Raw genomic sequence first — 26,884 nt, 5'->3', positions numbered from 1 at the left:
CCCCAGAGCTTGATTCACAGCTTAAGGCCCTATTCCACGGAACGATTATCGTCTGTATTCGGCCGGTACGGACGGTAATCACCCCATGGAATAGAGTGCAACGATCAGCCAACATCGTTCATGTCGGCTGATCGTTGCAGTTGCTTGTTTTTCAACATGTCGAAAAACAAGCGACTGATATAGCAGCGATCTTCTGCCGTCGCTCCGTTGAATAGGAGCATTGGCAGCAGACGCTGCTATATCCTATGGGCTGCCCGGACGATCAGCGATCACCCGGGCAGCCCCCCCGCAGGTCCCGGCCGCTCCTCCCGCACTCACCCGCTCGCTGCAGCCACGCTGAATAGCGGCGGCATCGAGCGGGGAACGAGGAGCAAACGAGCGCTGAGAACGCTCGTTTGGTCCTCTAGACGGCCCGTGGAATAGGGGCATTAGACTGTCCACCACTGCTCTGTAATGTTCATATGCCGCCGCTGCTACTGTCGCTTCTCCCTCAGGTATACTATAAATATATAGAGTAATCTAGTCTGTGTGTGTATAGTGGATGCAGCAGGGGACTTCATAAAAGTTAGGTTTTACCACTAGTTACAATTGAAAAGTATACATGGAACCCGCAGAGGGGAAAACAATTAAGATATGCCATATAGAAGTTATAAAAAACAAGGGGAAAGAGAGGGGGGCGCTTTCCTGGTGTAGTAGGTAGACAGTCTGAAACACTAGGATGCACATGCAAGGAAACACCTAGTGGAGTTGTGCAACAATATAGGCACAACTCTATGTCATGTTTATTCAGAGATGGTGCAGCACACGGAGGACCACCAATGGACAGAGTTATATAGCGACCAGAAATTGTGTTATTCCTCATGTACATACAGGACAGCTTATTCAGAAAAGTTAAATGACGGGTATGCTTTAATAGAAGATATAAATTTTGTTGTATTTTAAGAAATATTATGATTTAATGCTGTCTCGTTAAGGTGCTGACATCATCCCACTTTTTTACTGCAAAAATGTTTTGTTATGTTTTTTTTGGTAGAGAACAAGTTGTTTTTTATAACATACCTGTAGGTAGATGGAATGTGCACAACACAAGACGTGCCTCGGTGAAAATTCACGTACAACCAGAGTCATGTGCTGTCATTTGTGTTCCTGTTTATCAACCTATGCTATCATTTACATAGCTAAAAGAAGCAGCTTGTACATGACTCAATGTTTCTAGTAGTATTGCTTTATTGAACTACCTGAATAATCTCATCTGCTCTCTGTGATGAGGCAAAAAATAGTTACAGATGATTTGCTTATTATTATTTGTCTGTTAAGTCCACCGCTTCTTATTCTGGACATAGGTCAGGTAACTAGCTTTACTTCCTAAATATGTCTTATCGCCGCCACTACTGAACCCAGCATACAGTGTAGTGGCTCTGCCGAAGACACTGTTCACATCTACAGTGGTGTTGGTGGTGCTCAGCTTTTGTGCAGAATCCATACATTAGTATAATAAAGAGAATCTTCAGCGACACTCACCGTGTATTACAGCTTTATTTCAGTATCAACACGCTAACAGGAACACGGAAGGACACTCACACCGGGCCGGGAGAGAGCGTCCGTCCATGTTCCTGTTAGCGCGTTGATACTGAAATACAGCTGTAATATAAGGTGAGTGCCGCTGAAGATTCTCTTTATTATACATACATAAGAACCCCCCAAACACCTTTCCTATAACTTTTTGGTGTAATTTTGTATTGTTTTCTTAGCAAACTAATCAATAAATACAGTGCATGAGTTTTCACTGGATCAGCCTAGTAAGACAATTTGACAGTGCTATTTGACAGTACTATCCAATCCCTCCGGTGCTATTTGCATTTCAGCTAAATACTGTAATAAAAACTTTAAAAAAATGTTTGGTCTATTTTATGCTGTCATGTATTTTTATTTGAGGGTCACAAAAGCTTTTGGTGGACTACAAATAGATGCCAAAAATAAAACGTATATGTCCTGAAACTAAAATACACTCAGTCTATTAAAACCTTTAATTAAGCCACCTTACAAGTCGGAATACCTTTTTGTCAGTATCTTGATGTATACCCACAGCGTATAGCTGAAATCTATCTATATTTTGTACAAATTTTTTGAAAAACACAGAATCTAATGTGAATATGAGAGCTCAGTAATGTAGGCTTGTATAAATTGGTGTGGACTTAATGTATTTACACAATGTAGTTTCCCATTGGGGTTTAGAAAAGATCACTCATGACACATTAATGGAGAGAATTCACGTCACGTATACCGCTGGGGACAATTGTGCGACATTGGCTGTTATTAAGTGCAGATATTGCTCCTTTCTTATTTGGTTCACTTAACTAAGTGCTAGCCATCTGTTATAGCACAGAAAGATCAACAAAGAGAAATTGTCCTGTTTAACTAACCTGAAAATGAATGCATGGATGAATCTTCCCATATGGACCAATTTAAAGAGTTTACCAATGGGCCCATATAAAGAATAAGCATGAAACAACAAATTAGCTGGGTGTTTGCACTCTAATGTACAAGGATATATACTGGGGGTTACTGTGCGATATAAAAATAAGACCAATAAACCTAACTACTTCCAATACAAGGATCTGAATATAGTTATATTGAAAAGAGCTAACCTCAGACAAGGACTTGTCACTTTTAATACTATGCAAATAATAAACTACTGTATATTTAAATGGGAAATTTGGACAACGTTAAAGAGAAGGGCTGCCTTGGAGTAACATCAAACAAGGAGTCCAGATATGACCATTTACTGTGTAACGGGGAGGTGGTGATTTGGAGCTCTATGTATGAAAACCAGGGCTCCAAATCCTATAAAATTATCTTGTGTATGAAAGCATACCTCTTTACCCACTGCAAGTTTCATATTTAGGCTATGTTCACACTCTGTATGAGACCGGCCGGTCTCTGGCTGGATCATCTCCGGCCGCAGAGCTCTGATGCGGGCGCATCAGCGTGCGCCCGCATCAGAGCTTCCCATAGCCCACAGTGAAGCAAGCGGCCGGAGCCGCTTGCTTCACTGTGTGAACTGACAGGGCTTTCTGCGGCCGGAATTCACTGAATTCCGGCCGCAGAAAACTGACCTGTCAGTTTTTTCCGGCGCCACACAGGATCCTGGCCGGAGCGTATACGAAGTGTGTACGCTCCGGCCGGGATCCCATTTACAATAAGACTATTTTCCACACCGCAAAACTACGGCCGTAGTTCTGCGGTGAGAGCTACAGCCGTAGTTTTACGTTGTGTGAACATAGCCTTAAAGGGAAACTATCAGTAGTTTAAATGATTCTAACCTGCTGATAGCTCCTTATTGTTATATAGCCTCTTACCTTAATCTTCTACGCTGTTTTCGTGCAGTTTGTAGTTTAATCGCCTAGCTAGTAAGGCCGTTTAGAGTACTGGGGGAGGGGCTACGCGCCCTGTGTGCAATAGGAAGCAGATTAGATTAGTCTAACCTGCTGATAGTTTCACTTTAATTTTCTCTTGTCTCTGAGTTAGAGGGTAGTGCCTAACCTTTATGATGTCTTCCATACACAGAATATAAACAGAAGAGGAGATCCTGCACTCCTATATATAGCACATTCTGAGAAGCAGCAGTTAGATACTTTATATAGGAATACTGAGCAGTGTAAACTGTCATCAGTGGTGTGAGATCTAATACTTATAATTTCCTGTATTCTCTCTGCAGCCTCTCTGACAGTCTCCACCTCACTCTCCCTTCCCCATAGGCTTCTATGGGCAGCTGCAACATGATGTCTTGGTGAGTTACTAGACAGCTGTTTTTTTTAATTTATTTATTTAAATTGTTTAATGATTAATTTAGGTGGATCATGAGTCTGAAAGGCAGGCATTTCTTTATAATAACAGAACATTTCTCCAATTTGCTTGTATAAGAATACAGAACAGCTGCTACTTGTACTCACACTTGGGTGTGGAATACATTCAAAATAGAAAAAAAAGAGAAGCAGCAGCATCTATTCTTCATATTATCTATTTCATTATGAGCCCCACCAAGCTGCTACAAAAACTAAGCTAAACTGTCCTCTGTAAGAGCAGCCTCACAGTAACATTTTTCAGGAGTCTTGGTCAAGTTTGAGATACCCAAAGCTCACAGCACAATGGAGTGGATAGAATGGAGCCCTTCTTCCCACCACCACCCCAATACCATCAGAGCTAGATTTCAGATTCAACATAATTATCAGAGGAATGCCTCTTTCTCTGCTGCACACACCCTGCTTGCCTGAAATATGACACCTCAACTGCTGTACCGCATATTTATTTATGGATCGCTATATAAAAAGCAATAAATGTGGCAATCAAAGAGATATGCTGAATTACGCAGTACGCACCATTACGACCACAGGTGAAGACCACTATACAACTGCAGAATCACCACAGCACTATCTATCTATCTATCTATCTATCTATCTATCTATCTATCTATCTATCTATCTATCTATCTAATCTATCTCCTATCTATCTTATCTATCCATCCATCCTATATGGACACCTCCACATTACACCTACAGGAGCTTTTAGGACATTCCAGTCTAAATCCATAGGTATTATTATGAAGTTGGTCCTCGCTTTAATAACTTCTTCGACTCATCCGGGAATGCTTTCTGAAATATTTGTTTTTGAAAGTTTTTTCCCCATTCATCCAGAAGAGCCTTTGTGAGGTAAGACACTGATCATGGAGGAGAGGGCTTAGATCCATGTATAACCATATTCTAAAGCAGCTTATGCTGTTTCTAAAATGTGCAAAGCCACAATTATAAGTAAAATAGTAGGAAAGATTTTTTTGGAAATATCTACAAAGCTAAAATGTTCAGCTTTCCATACATATGCATACAGTATAAAATGGGAATATAACTTTCATAAAATCTTTTTTTTTTTACTTTCCTGGAAGGAAAGATAGCCTGGAATATCAGTCAGAATATAAACATCAAGTGCACATTGGCCGCATGTGCACTTGATGCATCTGGTTGGTGTGCTAGATATGGACTTGCATCCAAATATCATATATTCCTTTATTCATATTTTTATAATAAATCTGCATAGTTGTGACGTTGATATGAATGCGATCTTATTTATTCATATAATATTAATCTGTTTTACTATCAATGATGTACAATACAATCTATGCCCTCATTGGTCACAAAATGTAGAGTCTTAATAACCTAATGCCTTTAGTTTAAATGATAAACTATTCAAATGATGCTTAATGTTTCTTTAACTTTGTATTTTGTTGGGTTGGTCAATGTCCCATAGTGACTACTGTACAGTAACCTTTCCTCTAATATAAACAGCACGGTTATAATACAAGTAGTAAAATATTAGTATGGATTAGAAGTGCCTTGGTAACCCCAGAAACAGCCCAACGTGTGAGTATTCATGAAATGAGTACATTCCATAAGGGATTGTCTGTGTTCTGAGTAAGCAGCTTTATAATTCTCTGAATGATTAGAGGTATTATTTCCTTCATGTCAATTCAATAAAGTATGCTTTTCTTTGTCACCCTGAAGGGAATAGGCATATTCCGCCAAGTAACTTGGGAGTAGGGAGACAAATGCAAACAGGGGATTTACTGTACATAGACTACAGTAGAACGCTAGTTGGATGTGTAACTAGGTTAAGTTCAAAGGGATTTACATAATAAAAGAGTGTGGGTCCTGCAGAGACAAGCTGATTGCTGGGAATGGACTGGCTAAACCACTGTGTCATTTCTGAATAGGCTGTGTTGTAGTAAAAAGTTATGGTTTTTATAGGGTTATCCGGTTTGGGCAGTTGCTTCTTTTTCATGTTGGGCCCATTGAAAATAAGCTGATCATAAAGTGTCCCAATGCATGGGCTCCAGGTTGTCTGTTATTTGTGGGGGAATCTGGCAGTAACTGATAGATACCACAGCTAATATAAAGCATTGTATAGTTCCCGTTAAAATAATAGTCCGTCCATGCAATGCACAGGTGCTGTACACTAGGTACTCGTAAGAGAGAAGAGTTCTTTATAGTGGTTCCCTGCTCAAGTACATGGTCCCCTCTATTATATCGACAAATGGGTACTTTCACAAATTACTACCATAGAAGTCAGGTCCACTAAAGTGGTAGACTGGCCAATAACATAGGATAGGGGATCCATGTACTGTATGATTGTAGGGAATCTGAAAATGGAAAAATAGAATACTGGAGAGAAAAAAAAGAAGAAAGGAAGGAAGAGTGGTTAGAAAAGGAGAGTAATGGGAGCTTCATCAGCTAGACCCCAATGCACCATCTGAGGTTCTAGGGTGTCCTAATAAGTGATCCATTGTTTTCAGATGAGTAAGAAGTGGATGCCTTCTCCCATCTCTTCCACAGTGAGCTCTTCAATCCTCATAAGATATTTTAATTTTTGCACCTATTCTGACATGAAATAGCTCTTGTTTATCTCTAAGGATGAAGAATAATGTAGCCGTCAATAAGAAACTTTATAGAAGAATTGTAGCTCAAGAGCACTGACATTATGCTACCTTAAGTGATGAATGTGTAGTCTGCAGTATTAGAAGTGCTACTATTTCTCCATTTCATTGTCATCAAAAAATGTCTTCTGTGTGCCATTGTGTTTAACATTTCCAGTAACACAATAGTTACTCATTATGTAAAAGCAGACCATTTTTACTATGACTTACTACTCTTCACTAATGCTATTGTAACACAGCAAGTATTCTTGTTCTCATGTTTCCTCTGACTTTGCTGTTTGTTGTATGTACTGTATACTTGTCATTGTGCACACGCTCTGCAGCGACAAACTTCCAAATTTATTAACAACGCAGAGAAAATGGAAACAATCCAGTATATTACATAGAAAGCAGGGAAATACCGTCTTCAGCCTTTCTTCCGTACATAACATGAAAGTTTCACGACATAGAGAAGGAGGAGCTAAGCACTCTTCATAAAACCCTTTTAGTGTATGCAATCTGTATGCTGAAAATTTTAAAGTAATATTAAAAATTGTTGACAATGTAGTTTATATTAAGGCTGCAAGATTGACATCTGAAGGCTTATAATGGGGAACAATAAATTAGACACGGTGCACATTATTTGTATTGTTGCCACAAAAATTAGAGGCACCAGAATTGTCAGTGGGGAAGTCAAACACATAGAGTATGTGGTAATGGTCTGTGTAATAAAGCCCTTACTCTAAGCAGTTCAAATGTTTACCTTTTCATTCCCATTAAACATTCCCACAGCGAAACATACAATGTGAGCTTAGAGGGTGTGGGGTGCATGTACAGTTTTTTGTGGTAGTCTACTTTCACACGTTCAGTAGTATTTTAGGGCCATATATTTATGGTAATGATTTACTAAGGTTTTCCCAGCAGCAAAAGGTCGAGTTTTTGTCAATTTTTTTTTTTCAACTCTTAGTAGACCGACACATTTACTAAAGGTATATGACACAATGGTAGAGATTTATCAAAGGGTGTAAAATTTAGACTGGTGCAAACTCCCCACAGCAACCAATCACAGCTCAGCTTCCAGCTCTGGTGAAAGGAAAGAGGAGCTGTGATTGGTTTCTGTGGGCAGTTTGCACCAGTCTAAATTTTACACCCTTTGATAAATCTCCCCCAATTTGTCCAAAAACCTGAAAAACCTGTCATTTTTCTCTGAAACCGGGTGTGTCATATATGTGTCATATGTGTGTCCTTTAAAGCCTGCTACAACCGACAGATTTACTAAGCAAACTCATTTTTTGAAGGATTTTCTATTGTAAAAACCAGCCACTTCTAGAGTGGCGGGATGGTCGGCTAAACCATTGGGCATGTGCCACATTATTGAATGAAAAACAACAGCATAATGGTTTAAAATTGATGCATTGTTAGTAAATGTGTCCCTCTGTCCGCAATCATTGTCTGCGATCCACAAAAAATTCATCCATAGTGCATCCGTAATCAGTATTTTTTGAGGATACACAAAAAATGGACCAATGATAATTAAATTAAGGTGATCCTTAATTTCAGCGTCCATAATGTCTGCAGTAAATATGTCTAGTTGCAGGGGGTCAGACCACTGGAACACTCAGCTTCTGTATCTCAAGAACATCTCACATTAGAATTGATTGCAGGTAAAACATCCCCACCACCACTCCACTCATTATTTGTTGGACTCAGGTCCCTTTTCTTGAGAATGCGACGAGTCCCTATCCCCATTAGAATCAATGGAGCCGCCTCATAGAGGGGAGGGGGTTTCAAGGCATCCAGCCTTCAGTTTTGATCACATCGTAATAAAAAAGAACCAATAATGAGAATGTGGCAGCCTTATATCACTACTAAAATACATGCACAGCTAAGGCTCTATTATTTTTAAATGACCATCATTGGTGGCAATTCAGTAGTTTTCAGTTATTGTTCATTACAATCATCTCTTAATGGTGTATAATAAATGAATGTTAGGCGTTGTAAATGGAATGAGAAGGGCGTTGTTGAAGTTGCTTTTAGCTGGAAAAATGTTTAGGTCAAGTTAGGTCACCCATTTCTATGTACAATACAGAGGAAAGCGTCACAAAATATTGTAACACAATATGAGCAAAAATCATGGGCGCTGTAATGGTTGTTAAAAGGGCCCCTGACTGCTTGACCTCTTGGATAATCACTAGTGCAGTGTAGTTATGTAATTCTTCTTGCCCCTCTCCTTTTGTGTAGTTTCCTGGTGTTAGTGGCCTGGTGGGTAACTGCCAATGGGAAATGGACCCCCCCCCCCCCCTCCCCGATTTCACACCCCTCTTTATACAAAACTTCTTGGGTCTTCGTCTTCCTTGACATATATTGTGGATTCTGGTTGAATGCAATTGGTTGGATCAAAGCAAACTTGATCGACAGTTTGCACCTATAACATCTGTTCAAGATTAGCGCTGTAGATGTTATAAATTAAGTTTTATTATTAAAGTTGTGGCTTTATTAACATAACAAAAGTAATTCTATTAATCTATGTCCTTTTTTAAGGTTGCAGGGTATAGTTAGGTTCCCACAATGAAAAATAAGGGCCACAACGCCTGTCATTTGCCCTTATTTTCACATTGTGGGAACATAGCCTATGGGTACGTGATTTTGGTTCCCAGCAGTAAAGAAGATTTATGTCAAAAACCTAAACTTTAATAATGATATATCGCTGCCAGCACAATGTACGTCTCCAGAAAACATTACTGGCACCAAGATCAAAGATGTTACATCCCCTTGTATGGTTTTACACATTAGCATTGAGCTATTTTGGTCCAATATGTAAAGAATAAAGACCCAGACAGATATTAATAAAGCAGAACACAAAGAATGGTAAAGACTGAGGATCAGTCAACCATAGTATATTCAGATTATGGTTATATTATCTCCATATTAGCAAATAGTCACCAAGAACGTGACATTGAATAGTTCGTTGCTTCACGTATTGAGCACAGTATAAATACATTTTTCGGCTATGTTGGAAATGTTCGGACAACAGTCAGGTGAAAGACTTTTCATACGAGAAAGATCTTTTCTTCACGAATGATGTTGAGAAAGAACATTCCCAGAATACTCCTAGCGATTGCTTGTCCTCCACCGGATGTCATCGATCATGCATGGGCAGTTTAAACCACTTTAACAGGCAAAATGAACTAAAATGTGTATGGCTGTGTCTACGAAAAGACTGTTCATCACAGGATTGTTTGTCAACAGTTGTTTAGCATTAACCTACTTTTATCTAATGTGTTAGCTAAGAGTTTGCTATATTGCCTTAAATATTTGATGGGTCATCAGTCACTCATATTCCAGCTACCGATACCCGGGACCCCCACCTGTACAACCATTTACCCCCTTATTCAGCAAAATCAATTGCATACTAAAAATTGCCTGGACCGTGCTGCTAAGCTTTAGCCAGGATCTCCTCGGCAGTTGATCAAGGGTCATCAGTTGTGCAATATTATAGGCCAGAGGAAAGAACTGATATACAGTCTGTAAATTTTGCTTTATTTTGGCATCTGAGACTATGGTAAAATATTGTAATTGTCCTGCTTCTCAATTTTAGGAACCAGTATCAGCGCCTCATTAGCTGACACAATTTACCTTTTCCAAAACAATACATATCTAATTCTTGTATATTATTCTGCTTTAGCTGTCTAAAGGGGGCTATACACCTGCATGTCTATTTTTTTCCCACGGCCGTAGTTTCATCCGCACATTTACAGCCGCATAAAAAATACAGCCGCACAGTTACGTGTGAACCTAGCCTAAGGCTATGTTCACACTACGTATGTTTCCGGCCGTAGTGAGAACCGCGAATATACGCACGTAGTTTTGAGGTTGATATGTTCGCTTGAAAGTATATGATATACGGCCGCACAATGCACACTACGTATGAGCTTACGGCCGGATCATATACGGTGCCGTGCAAAATGAACAAGACCATTGTTTGAGGACGGAAATGTTGAAACTCACGCCCTTGGATTACCATGCGGTCCCGTACGGAGTACTTATTTCAGCCAAATTGAACTTGATTTTTAGATCCAAAAGGTTCTGTGTGTTTTATTGGGCTGGGCGAAGATTTCCAAGTAAATGACCTGTTTCAGATCGCTTCGAAACAAGCTAGGGAAGCATAACTGTACTACGGGCGTATGTTCGCGGTTCGCCCGCATGTTCGCAATCCGGCCGCATGTCTATTTTTCCCACAGCCGTACTTTCAGCCGCACATGTACGGCTCCGTACGAACTACGGCCGGACTCATACGTAGTGTGAACATAGCCTTAAAGGAGAAGTCCTGCAAAAAAATGTATTAAAGTATTGTATTGCCCCCCAAAAGTTATACAAATCCCCAATATACACTTTTTACAGGAAATGCTTATAAAGGGCTTTTTTCCCTGCACTTACTACTGCATCAGGGCTTCACTTCCTGGATGACATGGTGATGTCCCAACTCCCAGAGCTGTGTGGGCTGTGCCTGCTGGAGAGGGTGATGGCAGAGGGATGCTCAGTGTCCCTCAGTGTCCCTCTGCCATCATCCTCTTCAGCAGCCACAGCCCGCACAGCTCTGGGAGTTGGGTCGTGACATCACCAATTCATCCAAGAAGTGAAGCCTTGATGCATTAGTAAGTGCAAGGAAAAAAGCACTTTATAAGCATTTCCCGTAATAAATGTATATTGGTAATTTGTATAACTTTTGGGGGGCAATACAATACTTTAATAAAATTTTCACAGGACTTCTCCTTTAATAGTTGTTGGCTGAATGTTTGGATGATAACTTTTCTTTTCTGATCTCCCTAAACACATAACATTCAGCATAGCTGATCAGTCATATATTCTGAATAGAGAGAGGAGGGGTAAGTAGTTACCAGACAGCTGAAGCCCAACATGTCTGATCTTTCTCTCCCCTGATGCCATCAGTCAGGAGGTCCCCATACACTTTAGATAGTCCGTTCGTTCGACCACAGTCAGTGGCGTGAACCAACCAAGGCTATTGTCTTGATCTGTCCACCCTTACCAAACATATACGTTACTTGTGAAGCAACACCTGAAGTGTAATCCATAGATAAGAGCATTGCATAATCAACAGACGTAGACTTTTCTCAGGCACAAGATTAACAACGTCTCTAAATCAACTGCTACAATAGACTTATTCGTTGGCTTTGCCCACATAAAAACTATGATAATCCCAATATAAAAGACATCCATTAATATGGACTCCTTTTTCTATGATACTCTTGCATTTGAAAGCATAGTCAATCCTACTGTTCAATGTAAATCATTGATATGCAGAAATATCTCCTGAGATGTGTGTGTTTTTTTTAAATTAAAATAAAGATTATTTTAGCTATAGATAATAGGGGCACTGCTTGTTTCCTATTCACACTGAAAACTCAATCTCATGCCTGACACCACAATACTCATATACTTCATATAGCAAGTCTGAGTAAGCCAAACTTATTACCTCATTACACTTTCGAATACAGTTAAAAGATATTCTGGCCAGTGGTATGTCTAAAGGAAGCTCTAGCTGTATTTCTGGCCCATGATAGTCTATGGACATATCTGGTGTATATGCCATCTACACATTTGATGTCATACACATCAAACATGGTGCTTCATGCAATATTAATCTACATTTTTAATGAATACTTGTTGTAAAAAAAATGTAGACTCTAAGGCTACATCCACACAACCACAGAGCTGTCCGCAGCCGTGGACCTTCAGCTATTGATAGCATTACGAATGTTCATCCATAACTGTTTGCAATTGCATGGACCCATTCATTGAGAATAGGTAATCAATACCACAACTACGGTTCATACTAGGGCCTGCCAGTATTTTTTCCAGCACAAATCATGGTCCAGAACGGACCTGTAACACCTACAGGCATGTGTATGGTGCCATAAAAATGAATGGGTCCATATTCTGTCCACAATTGAGAATGTGTGCATGTAGCCCTATATTAGTCACATGTTTTATTATATAATATCTGATGCTGCATATCTGTCCTGGACCAGTTATAAATTGACAACATGAGACTAGTGTGAACAAAGCATAAACTACCTGCTTATTGATCATTACAAATACTGGAATTCATTCCATAGACATGATGGGGCACGTTTATTATTATGTGCCCTGACGTAAACAACGGAAAAGGTGCAGATATTTGTGCAAACCAACCTGTTTGTGCACAGATCTGTACCTTGTCATTGTCGTAAGCCCCATTCACCTAATGGGTGGACAGGGGGTGTACCAAGGCATGGAGGAGGTGTAGCTTCCTCCCACCCCTAATTTATCATGATTTACACCATGGCAGAAGTCTTCACCTGCTCCTGTAGACTTGTGTGTGCGGTCCAATAAGAGTATGCCAGTCTTGATAAAAAATAATGTATAGTAGGTAATCGCAGAACACTTTCGTTCTCCTTTACAGGTTGATGGTGCTCTGGACCCCCATATATGAGACACATCTTTCTTTTACTAATAAGACACATTGGGGCAGATTTACTTATCTTATTTAGACAGAGAAAACAGATCAGGGAGTACAGGATACACCAAATGTTTTACAGTGGCTCCTGTGATGACATTGGCGCAACTTGTCAGACATGTTAGACATTCTTATGTAACTGTACAGCGCCTAATGCTTGGCTTACTTTGCACCAATATTTTGCATCAAGATTTTGGCACAGGTTGTCCTATTTCAAGTCATTTTTTTCTGCTGAGTCAGGTCCTGTTGTGAAGGTGAAAAACAGAAGCAGGTGCTCCGGGCACAGCACGTCTGCTTCAGCAACATGTCTAGAACATGCTGCCACATTTTGCACCACGTAGGCACCAACCGTTTGGCACATATAATGGCAAAATATAGGCAAAAACACATTGTTTAACCTCCCCCAATATGTAAATGCTGCACCTACAAGAACATAAATTAGGTTTGTGCAACAAAATTTATCCAGTATAGAACCCAAGTATACTGTATGCCAATCGCAAGAAGTTCTTTATATATCATTGGAATCAAATCCACTGGACACATTGTGCCCTACTGTCAATGACAACATAACAACAGAAGTTTGTTACAGGGATCAAACAATAGCATATACAGTATATTTGGCTACCGTTCCTGCATTGCTATAATCTACTTCACAGTATATACAGTAGGATCATTGAAGGACAGAAATGTGCAGGTAGAATCAGAAACAGAGTACAGTAACAGGCAGGTGGATACAGAATCTCATCCACATGTTGTAACATGTGCAATCTACTGTGTGTGACCTTACCCTTACAGCAAGAAACAGTATATCTAATGCTACAATATAAAAGGATTTTTAATAATAAGTAAATGTAAATCTCCATACAACTGCAATCACTCCTTTCTTCTAAGCTCAGAGAAAGTGCTGTGTGTGAACAGGTCCTATTAATCCCTTCACAATCTACCAATGCATTTTCCGCATTGCAAATGTAGCATAGCTGATTTTTCCATTTAGGTATTTGTAGCTGCAATACTGTGCCTTGATATATGATAATATGGTAATGATATATGATAATATAGAGGTTTTATATGCAGTCCTATGCAAAACTACAAATCACACAAATGACAAGTTGGTTGACAAGCAGGCAGCCAGTAGGAGCTCAGTCTGTATATAGTGCATGTGTGTGCAGTTATGGGCTCATCCCAAATATGTAAGGGAACTCCTTCCCAGCAGACACACCTCCCTAAAGATCTTCACCCTTTCAATGCCAGGAGCCCTTTAAGCTGCAATGAGAGTGAAATCTAGAAGAGAACTTACAGTTTAGAGGGTGTTCTTCTTTTGCTAAGGTCTCCTCTTCTCTCTGTCTATGCAGTATAGGATTCTTGCAGGGATTGTTTTTAGCAGCTTGATCTGGCAGGAGCCAGGCACCACGTTACACAGGGGCTGCACACAGCATATACAGCTACAGGGTGTTGGGTGTCTGACAGGCAGCATGGAAATCTAGAGGTGGGGGAGAGGGAGGCGCACTCACTCACTGAGCACATTCACACCAATGGCAATGAGCTGCACAGGGATCCGCCTTTGGTTTGGTTCTTTGGCAGATGTGGATTTCATTGGACATAAAGTTAGCTCTGACAGAAGCAAACTGTTCTCACATACACTGTACAAAAGTAACGCTGCCTTCCAGGGCTGGAGAAGACTGCATTCCAATAGGGAGGAAGTGAAGATACACATCCCATGTAATTGCACTGCAGAAGCTTCCATAGACCGAACAGTCATTGCTTATATTATTACAGGCAACCTATAGAAAAGCAAGGAACAACAAAATTATTATTCCCACCAAGCCCCTGATTGCACTCCACTGGGCCCATAGCTGGGGCTACATGCCAGCTTTGGTCCTGTAACATTCAGTATTCCCTTTGTAGCTCGTGAGTGGGGCTCCCATTGACTGTTCCCTCTAAGCCAGCACCTCGAAAAATATTAATATAAAATGATCTCCTGGCGGCAGAATTCTACTGGATCTCTCCAAAGCTGTATCTCATCCTCTCCTTGCTATTGCTATGAATTCTGCCATCTCTTGGTTTCCTTCCCAATCAGCAGATTCGGCTTTCAGTACCATCTCTTTGCTGATGACACCCAGTTATATAACTCTTCCCGTGACATTATCCCACTACTACTGGGAAACATCCATGAAGATTCTCTCCATCTTTTTTTCTTTATTGTGGATATATATGTTGTCCTTTTCTTGTATTGCACACATGATGTAACATTAAGACTGCAAACGGGTAATGTCCATTCGACATAGGGCCATGTTTACATTGTGTGCGGTCATGTGACTCCGAGCTGGTCAGCTGACCTGCGGGATGTCATATGACCGCACATACAACCTCGCTCCGGATGACGCTCGTTGAGTGGCAGTTCCGGCGCCGGGTTTCCGGGAATGACGCGGTCATGTGACGCGGTCACGTGTCGCGTGTCATTTCCGGTCTTATGATGCGGTCCATGGATGCAGCAACTAAGGTATTCAGTGTTATTTGCAAACGAGAGGAATAGGATAGCAATATGATGGGTGAAGGGGGAAGTTAGGCAGGGGTATAATGAATTTACATATAGGAATAACATAGATATATGAACGTTTGCCTATCATGTGACGAAACAAGATCATGTGACCGAGAGACATCATTTCCGGTTTTCCGGCATTACTGATTATCCCATATGATACACATGATGGGCATGTGCTTGATTGGCTACATGGGGTTTATAAGGTTTGGGCTCAGTACTTGGGACATCACCCTCGAAAAAGCAACACGCGAAACGCGCGTCGGGTGTATGGTTAGGTGGACTCGTATACTAAGGACACGTATGGGTAATATTTACTATATGTGGATGGTATTTTTTTCTGTGTGCTCACTGTGAGTTATATTTATTTCTTGTATGTAGTACCAACCCAGTGCCCAGTATATATGTGTATATATAGGTTCCCCCTTTTTCTACTGTTATCTATTTTGTGATACCATATCTTATGTACAAGAACCTAGTTAATCCACCGTCTTTATGGGGATTTGTATTAGCTCCAGCCCCCCTGTTATGTATTTTTAATTGAAATATTTTTTTTTGATATTCTAATAACAATAAAAAATAAAGTACTTATATATATATTGGTCTTGCATTCATAGTTTTTTCTTTTGGTTTTTATCCATGAAGATATGTACGTCCGCTGTCTCTTACATCATACCGTTTGTCTGAACTTGTCTACTTGAACCTAATATTTTTAATAAAACTCCTAGGCTGAACATTCACCATCTTTGGGTCATGTTAAATTTTTAATTACCTTTCTCTCCTGACATATAATGTCAAGGAAGAGAGGGATCAGCAAATCATCCAGTGACTATTACATGATCTGGAGGAGCAAGCAAGAGCCGGCCTGTCAGGTCAGCGCTCGCTAGCTCCTCAGTTCCCGCTCGAACGGGTAAGAGCTGGGGCGCCGCGGGGAGTCCATAGGAGATAGCGGTGAGATAGCGGCTCCTATTGCACGGAACGACGCCCAGCAGACTATCATTATAGTTCAAAATTTTTGCAACAAGTTGAAAGACAAGCATCAGCCAACATCGTACAAGTGGGCTGACCGTTACCTTTTAACCGGAGCCATTACACCAAGCGATTATCGCCCATAACGGCCGATAATCGGCCAAATACTGCCAATATTCGATTGATGTAATAGGGCCTTAAGGATATTGCCCTGTGTTATAAAGACAACGATCAGCTGGATCTGATCATCGGCTGATCGTTGTCTTTCAGTAGGTATAAAAATCATCAGCTGCACGATCGCTACACATCACTCCGTCTAATAGGAGGTATGCAGTCAATGAAAGTGCAGAGAAAATAACAAAACTATACTTTACCTCTCTACACTCCTCCTGGCTCACCATAGCCGCTGCTGACGCTGTCTCTGCAGTGATGGGCGGCTCAGCCAATCACTCTCCCATCTCGTCCATTGATTGGATGAGCGGCTTGTCGTTTCAGTAACAACTCAGAAGTGCCAGCTGTGGTTTTGGGGAATGGGGGGAAAACCGGAATGTCATAAAGAAGCGAGGGAACAAGAAGAAGTAAAGCATAGCTTTATTATTTGTATGCAACAAGGGCTGCACAATCGTTGAGCTGTATAATAGGCTCTGTAAGAGAGTGACAGTCTATAATATCGGCACATGTTACATAGAGTATCGGCCTGTGTAATGCAGCCCTTACTGTCCTTTCTCTATACAGAACACAGGAACATATGTCCGGGCATTAAAAGCAACTAGATATATAGGGCCACATAACATCAAAACAAATAGTATTAAATAGCATCCAAGTCTATCATATTACAAGTCTGGCAAATGATCTGGGACAGTAAAGGGTTATTGCCAGCCCCCCCTGAATGTTTATGATATAAAGAAACTAGGTGAAAGAGTTAATATCTGTTGATCTGGCTCAGTATGAGGGTCAATTAATTCTGTATCCATCCACTAAATTTAAACAGTGTGTGAACATCGCCTGTGTTTTCAATCCACTCCAGGTTTTGGTTGAAAAATACTGACCAAAATACAGTACTAAGAAAAAATACTGTGTGGGAACATAACCTAAGGCTATGTTCACACTACGTAAAAGTACTGTACTTTGTACAGAGTGGCACACTGCCTATTCTTCTATGGAATCCCAGCTTAGTATATTTAGTATACTTAGTATATGCTCCGGCCAGGATCCCATGCGGCACCGCGAAGAAATGACATGTCAGTTTTCTGCGGCCGCTATTCAGTGAATTGCGGCTGCAGAAAGACCTGTCAGCTCACACAATGAAGCGAACGGCTCCGGCCACTTGCTTCATTGTGTGCTATAAGAGTTCTGATGCAGGCGCGCGCTGATCCCAGTACGTAAGTACCGTCCGGGATGATCTTTGCAGAGACCGGCCGTTTCGTGACCTGACCGGGTCACAGAACGGCCGGTCTCTTACGCTATGTGAACATAGCCTTAGTAAGGCTGTATTCATGTTTTCCAGGCAGTCCCTGGACTGCATGCATCTTCTCCAGCCACTGGAAGACACATGCTAAATGTTGTGGAGTTTGCAAGTTCACTCATCTCTAACCATCATAATGCAGAATGGGGCATATAAAATATTCTTCTTAGAGGTTTAACCCCTTCAAGACCAAGCCTATTTGCACCTAAAAGACCAGGCTCATTTTTCAAAATCTGACCTGTCTCACTATATGCGCTTATAGCTCAGTGATGCTTTAACGTATGCTAGCGATTCTGAGATTGTTTTTTCGTCACATATGGCACTTTATATTAGTGGAAAAATTTGGTCACTACTTTGTGTGTTTTTTGTGAAAAACATCAAAATATCATGAAAAATTGAAAAAATTAGCATTTTATGAACTTTGAAATTCTCTGCTTCTAAAAAAAGAAAGTTGTATTACATAAATTAGTTACTAAGTCACATAACCAATATGTCCTCTTTATTCTGGCTTCATTTCATAAACATATTTTACTTTTTTAGGGTGTTACGTGGGTTAGAAATGTATCAGCAAATTACCACATTTTCGTGAAAGTTTCCAAAACTGATTTTTTTAGGGACCAGTTCTTATTTTAAGTTGATTTAGGAGGTTTGTATACTGGAAACCCCCATAAGTGACCCCATTTTGGAAACTAGACACCTTAAATAATGAATCTAGGGGTATAATGAGCATTTTAACCCTACAGTGGCTGGAGGAAAGTATTCACCATTAGGCTGTAAAAAAATGAAAAATTAAAATTTTCCAATAATATATACATTTAGATTAAAGTTTCTCATTTTTAAAAGGAACATGAGAGAAAAAGCACCCCAAAATTTGTAACACATGTTCTCTTGAGTACTACGGTACCCCATATGTGGGCGTAAACCACTGCATGGGCACACAGCGGGGCTCAGAAGGGAAGGAGCGCCAATTAGCTTTTCCATTGCAGATTTTGCTGAAGAATTTTCCGAGCGCCAGGTGCATTTGCAGTGCCCCTGTAGTGTCAGCAGAGAGAAAAAAAACCATAAGTCACCCCATTTTGGAAAGTACACCCCTCAAAGAATTCATTTTGGGGTAGGATGAGCAATTTGACCCCACAGGTGTTAGAGGAAAGTATTCAAAATTAGACAGTAAAAATGAAAAACTCAAATTTTTTCCAATAATATGTTCCTTTAGTTTGAAATTTTTCAATTTCACGAGGAACAAGAGAAAAAAGTACCCCAAAATTTGTAACGCAGGTTCTCATGAGTACAACGGTACCTCATATGTGAGCATAAACCACTGCATGGGCACACAGCGGGGCTCAGAAGGGAAGGAGCGCCAATTAGCTTTTTCAATGCAGATTTTGCTGAAGAAGTTTCTGAGCGCCAGGTGTGTTTGCAGAGCCCCTGTAGTGCCAGCGGAGTAAAATCTCGCCATAAGTCACCCCATTTTGGAAAGTGCACCCCTCAAAGAATTCATTTTGGGGTGTGGTGAGCATTTTGACCCCACAGGTATTAGAGGAAAGTATTCAAAAGTAGACAGTAAAAATGAAAAACTCAAATTTTCCCAATAATATGTTCCTTTAGTTTGAAATTTCTCAATTTCACGAGGAACAAGAGAAAAAAAGTACCGCAAAATTTGTAAAGCAGGTTCTCCTGAGTAAAAAGGTACCTCATATGTCGGTATAAACCACTGTATGGGCACACATCAGGGCTCAGAAGGGAAGGAGCGCCAATTAGCTTTTTCAATGCAGATTTTGCTGAAGAAGTTTCTGAGCGCCAGGTGGGTTTGCAGTGCCCCTGTAGTGCCAGCGGAGTAAAATCTCGCCATAAGTCACCCCATTTTGGAAAGTGCACCCCTCAAAGAATTCATTTTGGGGTGTGGTGAGCATTTTGACCCCACAGGTATTAGAGGAAAGTATTCAAAAGTAGACAGTAAAAATGAAAAACTCTAATTTTCCCAATAATATGTTCCTTTAGTTTGAAATTTCTCAATTTCATGAGGAACAAGAGAAAAAAAGTACCGCAAAATTTGTAACGCAGGTTCTCCTGAGTAAAAAGGTACCTCATATGTCGGTATAAACCACTGTATGGGCACACATCAGGGCTCAGAAGGGAAGGAGCGCCAATTAGCTTTTTCAATGCAGATTTTGCTGAAGAAGTTTCTGAGCGCCAGGTGGGTTTGCAGTGCCCCTGTAGTGCCAGCGGAGTAAAATCTCGCCATAAGTCACCCCATTTTGGAAAGTGCACCCCTAAAAGAATTCATCTTGGTGTGTGGTGAGCATTTTGACCCCACAGGTATTAGAGGAAAGTATTCAAAAGTAGACAGTAAAAATGAAAAACTCGAATTTTTCCAATAATATGTTCCTTTAGTTGGAAATTTCTCAATTTCACGAGGAACAGGAGAGAAAATTCACCCCAAAATCTGTAACGCAGGGTCTCCTGAGTAGAACGGTACCCCATATGTGGGCATAAACCACTGTATGGGCACACAGCAGGGCTCAGAAGGGAAGGAGCGCCAATTTGCTGGAGCAAAACCGCAGCTAGTAACAGTTATTAGAATAGCGCAGTTACTAAAATACAATAAAAAAAATTAGATTACAGGTAATGTGGGGTGGTTACGGGTAATCTGGGGTGGTTCCGGGTAATCTAGAGGTGGTTACGGGCAGTCTGAGGTGGTTACGGGCAGTCTGAGGTGGTTACGGGCAGTCTGGGATGGTTACGGGCAGTCGGGGGTGGTTACGGGCAGTCTGGGGTGGTTACGGGCAGTCTGGGGTGGTTACGGGTAATCTGGGGTGGATACGGTCAACATGGGGTGGTCACAAGCAACCTGCTGTGGTTACGGCAACCTGGGGTGGTTACAGGCAACCTGGTGTGGTTAGAGGCAACCTGGGGTGGTTAGAGGCAACCTGGGGTGGTTATGGGCAATGTGGGGTGAATATGGACAACCTGCTGTGGTTACAGACAATCTGGTATGGTTACAGGCAACCTGCTGTGGTTACGGACAATCTGGGGTGGTTGCGGACAATCTGGGGTGGTTACAGGCAACCTGCTGTGGTTACGGATAAACTGAAGTGCTAATAGGTAATCTGAGGGGGGTACCTGTAATCTGGTGTGGTTACGGGCAATCTGGAGGGGGTCACTGGCAATTTGGGGTGGTTAGAGGCAAGGTGCAGTGTTCAGAGGCAAGGTGCGGTGGTCATAGGCGATGTGCGGTGGTCATAGGCGACGTGCGGTGGTCAGAGGCAAGGTGCGGTGGTCATAGGCGACGTGCGGTGGTCATAGGCGACGTGCGGTGGTCAGAGGCGACGTGCGGTGGTCAGAGGCGACGTGCGGTGGTCAGAGGCAACCTGCGGTGGTTGCGTGCAATCTGGGGGGTTACATGTAATCTGGCATGATTACGGGCAATCTGGGGTGGTTATGCCCAACCTGCGGTGGTTATGCCCAACCTGCGGTGGTTAGGGGCAACCTGGAGGGGTTACAGACAATCTAGAATTGTTACGGATAGAGTGAACTGCTTATAGCTAATCTGGGGTGGTTACATGTAATTTGGGGTGGTTACAGGCAATCTGGGGTGATTACGGACAATCTGGAGGGGGTCACTGGCAACGTGTGGTGGTTACGGGCAACGTGCGGTGGTTACTGGCAACGTGCGGTGGTTATGGGCAACGTGCGGTGGTTACGGGTAATCTGGGGGGTTACGTGTAATCTGACGTGATTACGGACAACCTGGGGTGGTTACGGGCAACGTGCGGTGGTTACGGGCAACGTGCGGTGGTTACGGGCAACCTGAGGTGGTTACGGGTAATCTGGGGGGGGGGTTAGGGGTAATTTGGGAGTAAACTCTAATTATTACTATAATAAAAAGTGTGTGTTTTATTTTTTTGTATGTTTGTCACTTTTTGTACTTTATACATTCATTTTCACTGTATTACTATGATTACTGTGATATTTTCTATCACAGTAATCATAGTTCAGTGACAGAGACCAAATTGGTCTCTGTCACTTTAAATTTTCAGAGCTTGGCTGGTTGTGGAGCGCATGCGCACTTCATAACCAGCCAGGACACCGAAGAGGAAGGAGCTCCGTGGATCCGGTGAGTATATGGGGAAGGGGGGGGGTGACAGGGGGGGTGGGGGGCGACTTGGGGGGTGGGGGGACATCACTTTTTATCCCCTGTCACCAATCATTCATGGTGACAGGGGATAAAAAGTGCCTGGAGCACATGGCACAAGCGATCAGCGGTATATAGTATATACCGCTGATCGCTTGTACCGGGACCCCACAGGGGGGGTCCCGATGACTGCCCCATGCTCTCCGCTACCTCCGGTGGCGGAGAGCATGGGGCTTTCATTCATTTTTCTTTTTTGATCACTGTGAACAGACATTAGTCTGTTCACAGTGATCGCGGCGGCCATCTTGGATCCGATGGCCGCCGCGGGAGGGGGGGTTAGTGACTGGGGCACTAGGGGGCTGATCTGGGGGCTGATTTTTACTTATTTCATCTCCCCCCACTGTGGATTCACGGTGGGGGGAGATGAAATACAGCGGCGGCACCGGCCCATTAGTGACCGCCGTTTCGGCGGTCACTAAGGGGTTAATGGGGGTCAGCTGCGGGATCGCAGCTGATTCTCATTATCTCCGGTGCTGTACACAGATGAGAGCAGGATCGCTGTCCCTGCAGCGATCCCGTTCTCATCACAAAGCCCCGTCAAAGCCGGAACGTATATGTACATTCCTACTGCACGGGGCATGTGCAATAGGAACGTATATATACAGATGGCTGACGTGAAGGGGTTAAACAGCTAAAACAGGACCCATAGATTTCTTTGATGGTTGTATTATCGCTTATTTAACCTGTAATTTTATAAAGGTGTTATATTTATTACGTTTGTATTTTAGTGTATGAAAAACTGCAGATTTATGTATGACCTTTAGAACTGCTCAAAGGGAACCTGACGTCATTTTCATGCTGCCCAAGCCATGAATCATTAGACGGTCTTTGCTAGCATCTCTTTGCCCCCTCCAGTCTTGATTGATAGATCTCTTTATGTTGGGGGATAGAGAGAGATTTATTACTTAAAGATGGCAGAGCAGATAGGAATCACAGAGGACTGCCTTAAAGATTGTGGTTCATGCAGCATGAAAGTGAAGGTTCCCTTTAAGATAGTTCCCTTGGATGCAATAAGATTTTCCTTATAATGTGGTTCTTGGTCCAGGCACTGCTACTGGGACCAGCTTTGCAATAAAAAATACTTAGTACTTAGCCACTATGCCGCCCTAGCATTGTATAACTGTACTTCATATATATATATATATATATATATATATATATATATATATATATACTGTATAGTGAATGGGTAGGGAACCTTGGCTCTCCAGCTGTTGTGAAACTACAACAGCTTAAGCTTCGGCTGTCCAGGCATGATAGGAGTGGTAGTTTTGCACCAGCTGGAGAATCAAAGTTCCCTACCCCTGCAATAGCGGGAGGGTCAGTGTTTAGATTCCTTATCTCATGGCTGTAGTAGATATTAGTTGTAAAGAGCGTCTCTTGCTTTGGACAACCTGTCCTGCATTACACAGATTACCCATTGATTAATTGGACAGTGTGTAATGCTCTGTTTCTCCTGTAGTGGCGTTGTAGGAAAATTGAACACTGTTTGCCAGATTTCCTCTCAGACTACAGCTAAACATAGGGGGTCCTAGCAGGAGGGCGCTTTATCTGCTTATTGTCAAAGGGCTCTTCTAATAAGTAAGGTTTGTCCAAAGTAAAGAACTTTCCATGCTAAAATTATACATATCCAAATGCTCCCTAAACTTTGTAATGTGTAATGTGTGGAGCCTTGTCCAAACCCTTATTTGTCATGGAATAGGATAAGTATTTGTGTGATAACATATTATGTCAGTTATAATGTAGCTCTGTAGTCTATAAATAAGCACAAATAGCTAATAAATACAGCTCTCAGTTTGAAAGGTTTTTTTTTCATGAACTTGGCAGCAATCTCTTGCCAGCATTTCATTATACACAGTGGGTTTGGTGGCGAAAAGCTATTTCTTCACTGTTACTGACTTCTTTATAAACAGAAATGGAGTGTAATACTACCAATAATACTAGACTTAAAGTTAGACCATACAGCATCTAAATAATACAGGGTCGAAAATTTTAAATCATGAGGCGTGTACATAATACTGCTTATGTAATAATAGTGTCAGAAGGACTAGGGAACTGGATGACACTGGACAGGTGATAACCTGGCACTGACACCCTCCCCTCTGTCCCTGCTTAATTGCCTCAACTGCCCTAGGCGGCAGCTGACAACTGGTTGACAGTCCCTAACCTATGCAGGTGCGACATTGAACAAGGACAAGACAAACAAACACAAAAACATGTGGTCAGCGGTCTGGGTTGGCAACCAGTGGTCAGCACAGTACAAAAACATAATCTAGGGGGTAGTCAAACAGTCAAAAGCCAGAAAGTTGGGGAGCCAGGAATAAATCAGGAACAAGTGATAGGTCAAAAGATAACTCAGGTTTGAGGCTTTATCGCAGGCAACAAGGAAGGGAAAATGCACAGGTTATATTGGAGGTGAAGTCCCAGCCCCAGAACTGATTGGGGCCTGGGACTCCAGCCTCCAAAACATTGCGCAAGCTGACTGGCAGCTGCACCTGACAGTCAGCATTACTCTTCTATCATATGTCATTAGTTTTTTCGCATATGTTTAAAAACATTGTTAAAGAAAAGGTAAAATTTTGATTATTATTCCATGAGGTGAGGTTTAGACTCTGCACACCAAGATTTAAAAGTGTAATAAAAAGGTTAAAGGAGTATTCCGGAGGAAAAATGTTTTTATGTTTCTGTGCATTATGTAAAAACTAAACAAAAGTGATACTTACCTACACTGGTCCTCTTGCAGCTCTAGTTTCCTCCGCTTCCAGTCTTCTGCTGCTTACTCCCTATCCATGGAGTTTAAGCGGGACATGCCTGCTCAGCCCAATACTGGTAATGGTGTCCCATCTCGGCGAGTAATTTGCTGAGAGGGCAAGTCCTTTTCCAATTTCCAAACTAGCACCAAGCAGAAACAGTGAGCAGAAAAAGATCAGATTTTTGTGAAACAGGAGTTGTATAGGACTAGGGTAGGTGAGTATCACTTTTCTGTTCCTTTTGAATAATGTCCAGCAATAAATGTTTATTTCCCCGTCATACCTCTTTAAGCATCATTGGAACAAGCAATGATGTTCTCTTACATGTCACCATGTAGCTCAGTGACTAGAGATGAACTTTTGTCATTTGATTAGCGGTGGCTGCTGAAGTTGGATAAAGCCCTAAGGCTATGTGGAAAACATGGATATAGTCATTGGCTGTATCCATGTTTTCCAGACAACCTTAGAGCTTTATCCAACTTCAGCAGCCACAGCTAATCAAAAGCCGAATGTTCGGGTTCAGATGAAATCGAGCATGTTCAAGGTTTGATCATTTCTATCAGTGACATAATCCTTGCTGTAAAATGTGAACTGAAGACTTTCTCGTACTTGCTTATACCGTTGCTAGAGGCAGAATACAATAATCCTTATTCAGTTTGTGACTGGTCTGACTTTTGTCCATTTGGCAGTGAAAGAAGAAATTGACATTCTGTTCTGCTGGCAAAACCTATATAATTCTGTAATGACTGCTCAATGTAGTCTTTCAGATATGTGTGTAGATGTTATGTAGACCACTGTGCACCAGGGCACAGCAATGACATAATGATTCCTGGACTTGTGGACATATATTCACATATTCAAAAGCAATCATTTCAGGAGAACAAGTGAGCGCTTGTGTTTAGCTTGGGTCAACCTACAAAGGTGCGGTGAAAAGCCTTAGGGCTTGGACTCCAATTGCAACAACACATGTAAGTCTATAAAGCTAGAATCCTAATACCTTGTTTTCACCCAATATTAGAGAAATAAACAACTACGTTCTACGTCCCTGCTGGATAAAGATTATTTTTTTTCCAGATGAACTCTGGGCAGGGGCTTCTTTCCTGTCAACATCAAGCAGAAATGCTTTATTGCTGCGGGCTCCTGCACATGGCGGTATTATAAATCCATAATATGATGGTCATAGACTGCTATGCGCTCTAATGTACTACTATTTATATGAAATCTGTGAGAAAAAAGAGGGAGCATTTAGAGCCTCACAGAGTGCCTATAATTCGGTAAGGATATGTTCACATAATGTCGATCTGCTTCAGATGTGAATCCAACACACAGTAAAAGATACAAATCTTTCCATTCTACATTTCACTTCTGCATGTTACACTCCCGGTTTTGGCTTATAAATACTGATCACACCCATGTGAAGATATCCTAAACCTAAGAACTAAAGCTGGCAGCGTGTAACCTATCTGCATAATAGAGGCTTCTTCTGAATACCTCTATAGTTCATATACATAGAAGGGGGGGGGGGGCACTTTGGAAATAGATTTTCTTATCTGGATGAAAGTTTGAGATGTCAGACTTTTTTTTTTTTCATTCATATACAAAGTTGCATCTAATTTTCTGCTAGCAGTACTTAAAAGCAGTGTGGGGTTTAGGTTCACTGCTCTGTAAGACATGCAACCTATCATCTCAGCCCCCACAATGCACTGGTTTGTGGCAACAAGAACCCAACAAAAGAATTTATCTTTCGATAGGAATGGAGAAGAAAACATGTCATTTTAAAATGGAAGAAGATTGGCATAGCACAAAAGTTATAGCGCTAGTTGCACACTGCGTTATGCATTGTATGTAGACCTATCAGAGGAGGTCCACATTGTGTAAGTCTGCTGTATCCTTATGACGGATGGCATTAGTGGTAACTGTTATACATAGGGTCCTATAGTATAAGAAAATATACAGCTCAGTATACATACTTTTCGTACAACCAGTTTA

General features: G+C 41.5%; 1 protein-coding gene across 1 annotated transcript in view; it reads right to left on the bottom strand.

Annotated features, from left to right (window-relative positions):
• SLC7A2 (solute carrier family 7 member 2) overlaps window positions 1-14,463 on the bottom strand; it is a 73,505-nt gene extending 59,042 nt beyond the window's left edge. Inside the window, exon 1 of the mRNA XM_069977689.1 lies at window positions 14,278-14,463. The gene's annotated coding sequence lies outside the window, so the exon portion shown is untranslated. The remainder of the gene's footprint in view (window positions 1-14,277) is intronic.
• Window positions 14,464-26,884: the final 12,421 nt, after the last annotated feature.

Source organism: Dendropsophus ebraccatus, chromosome 7 (genome assembly GCF_027789765.1).
Source record: "Dendropsophus ebraccatus isolate aDenEbr1 chromosome 7, aDenEbr1.pat, whole genome shotgun sequence".
In the NCBI taxonomy this organism is placed as follows: Eukaryota; Metazoa; Chordata; class Amphibia; order Anura; family Hylidae; genus Dendropsophus; species Dendropsophus ebraccatus.
This window is presented reverse-complemented; position numbering and strand designations above follow the sequence as displayed.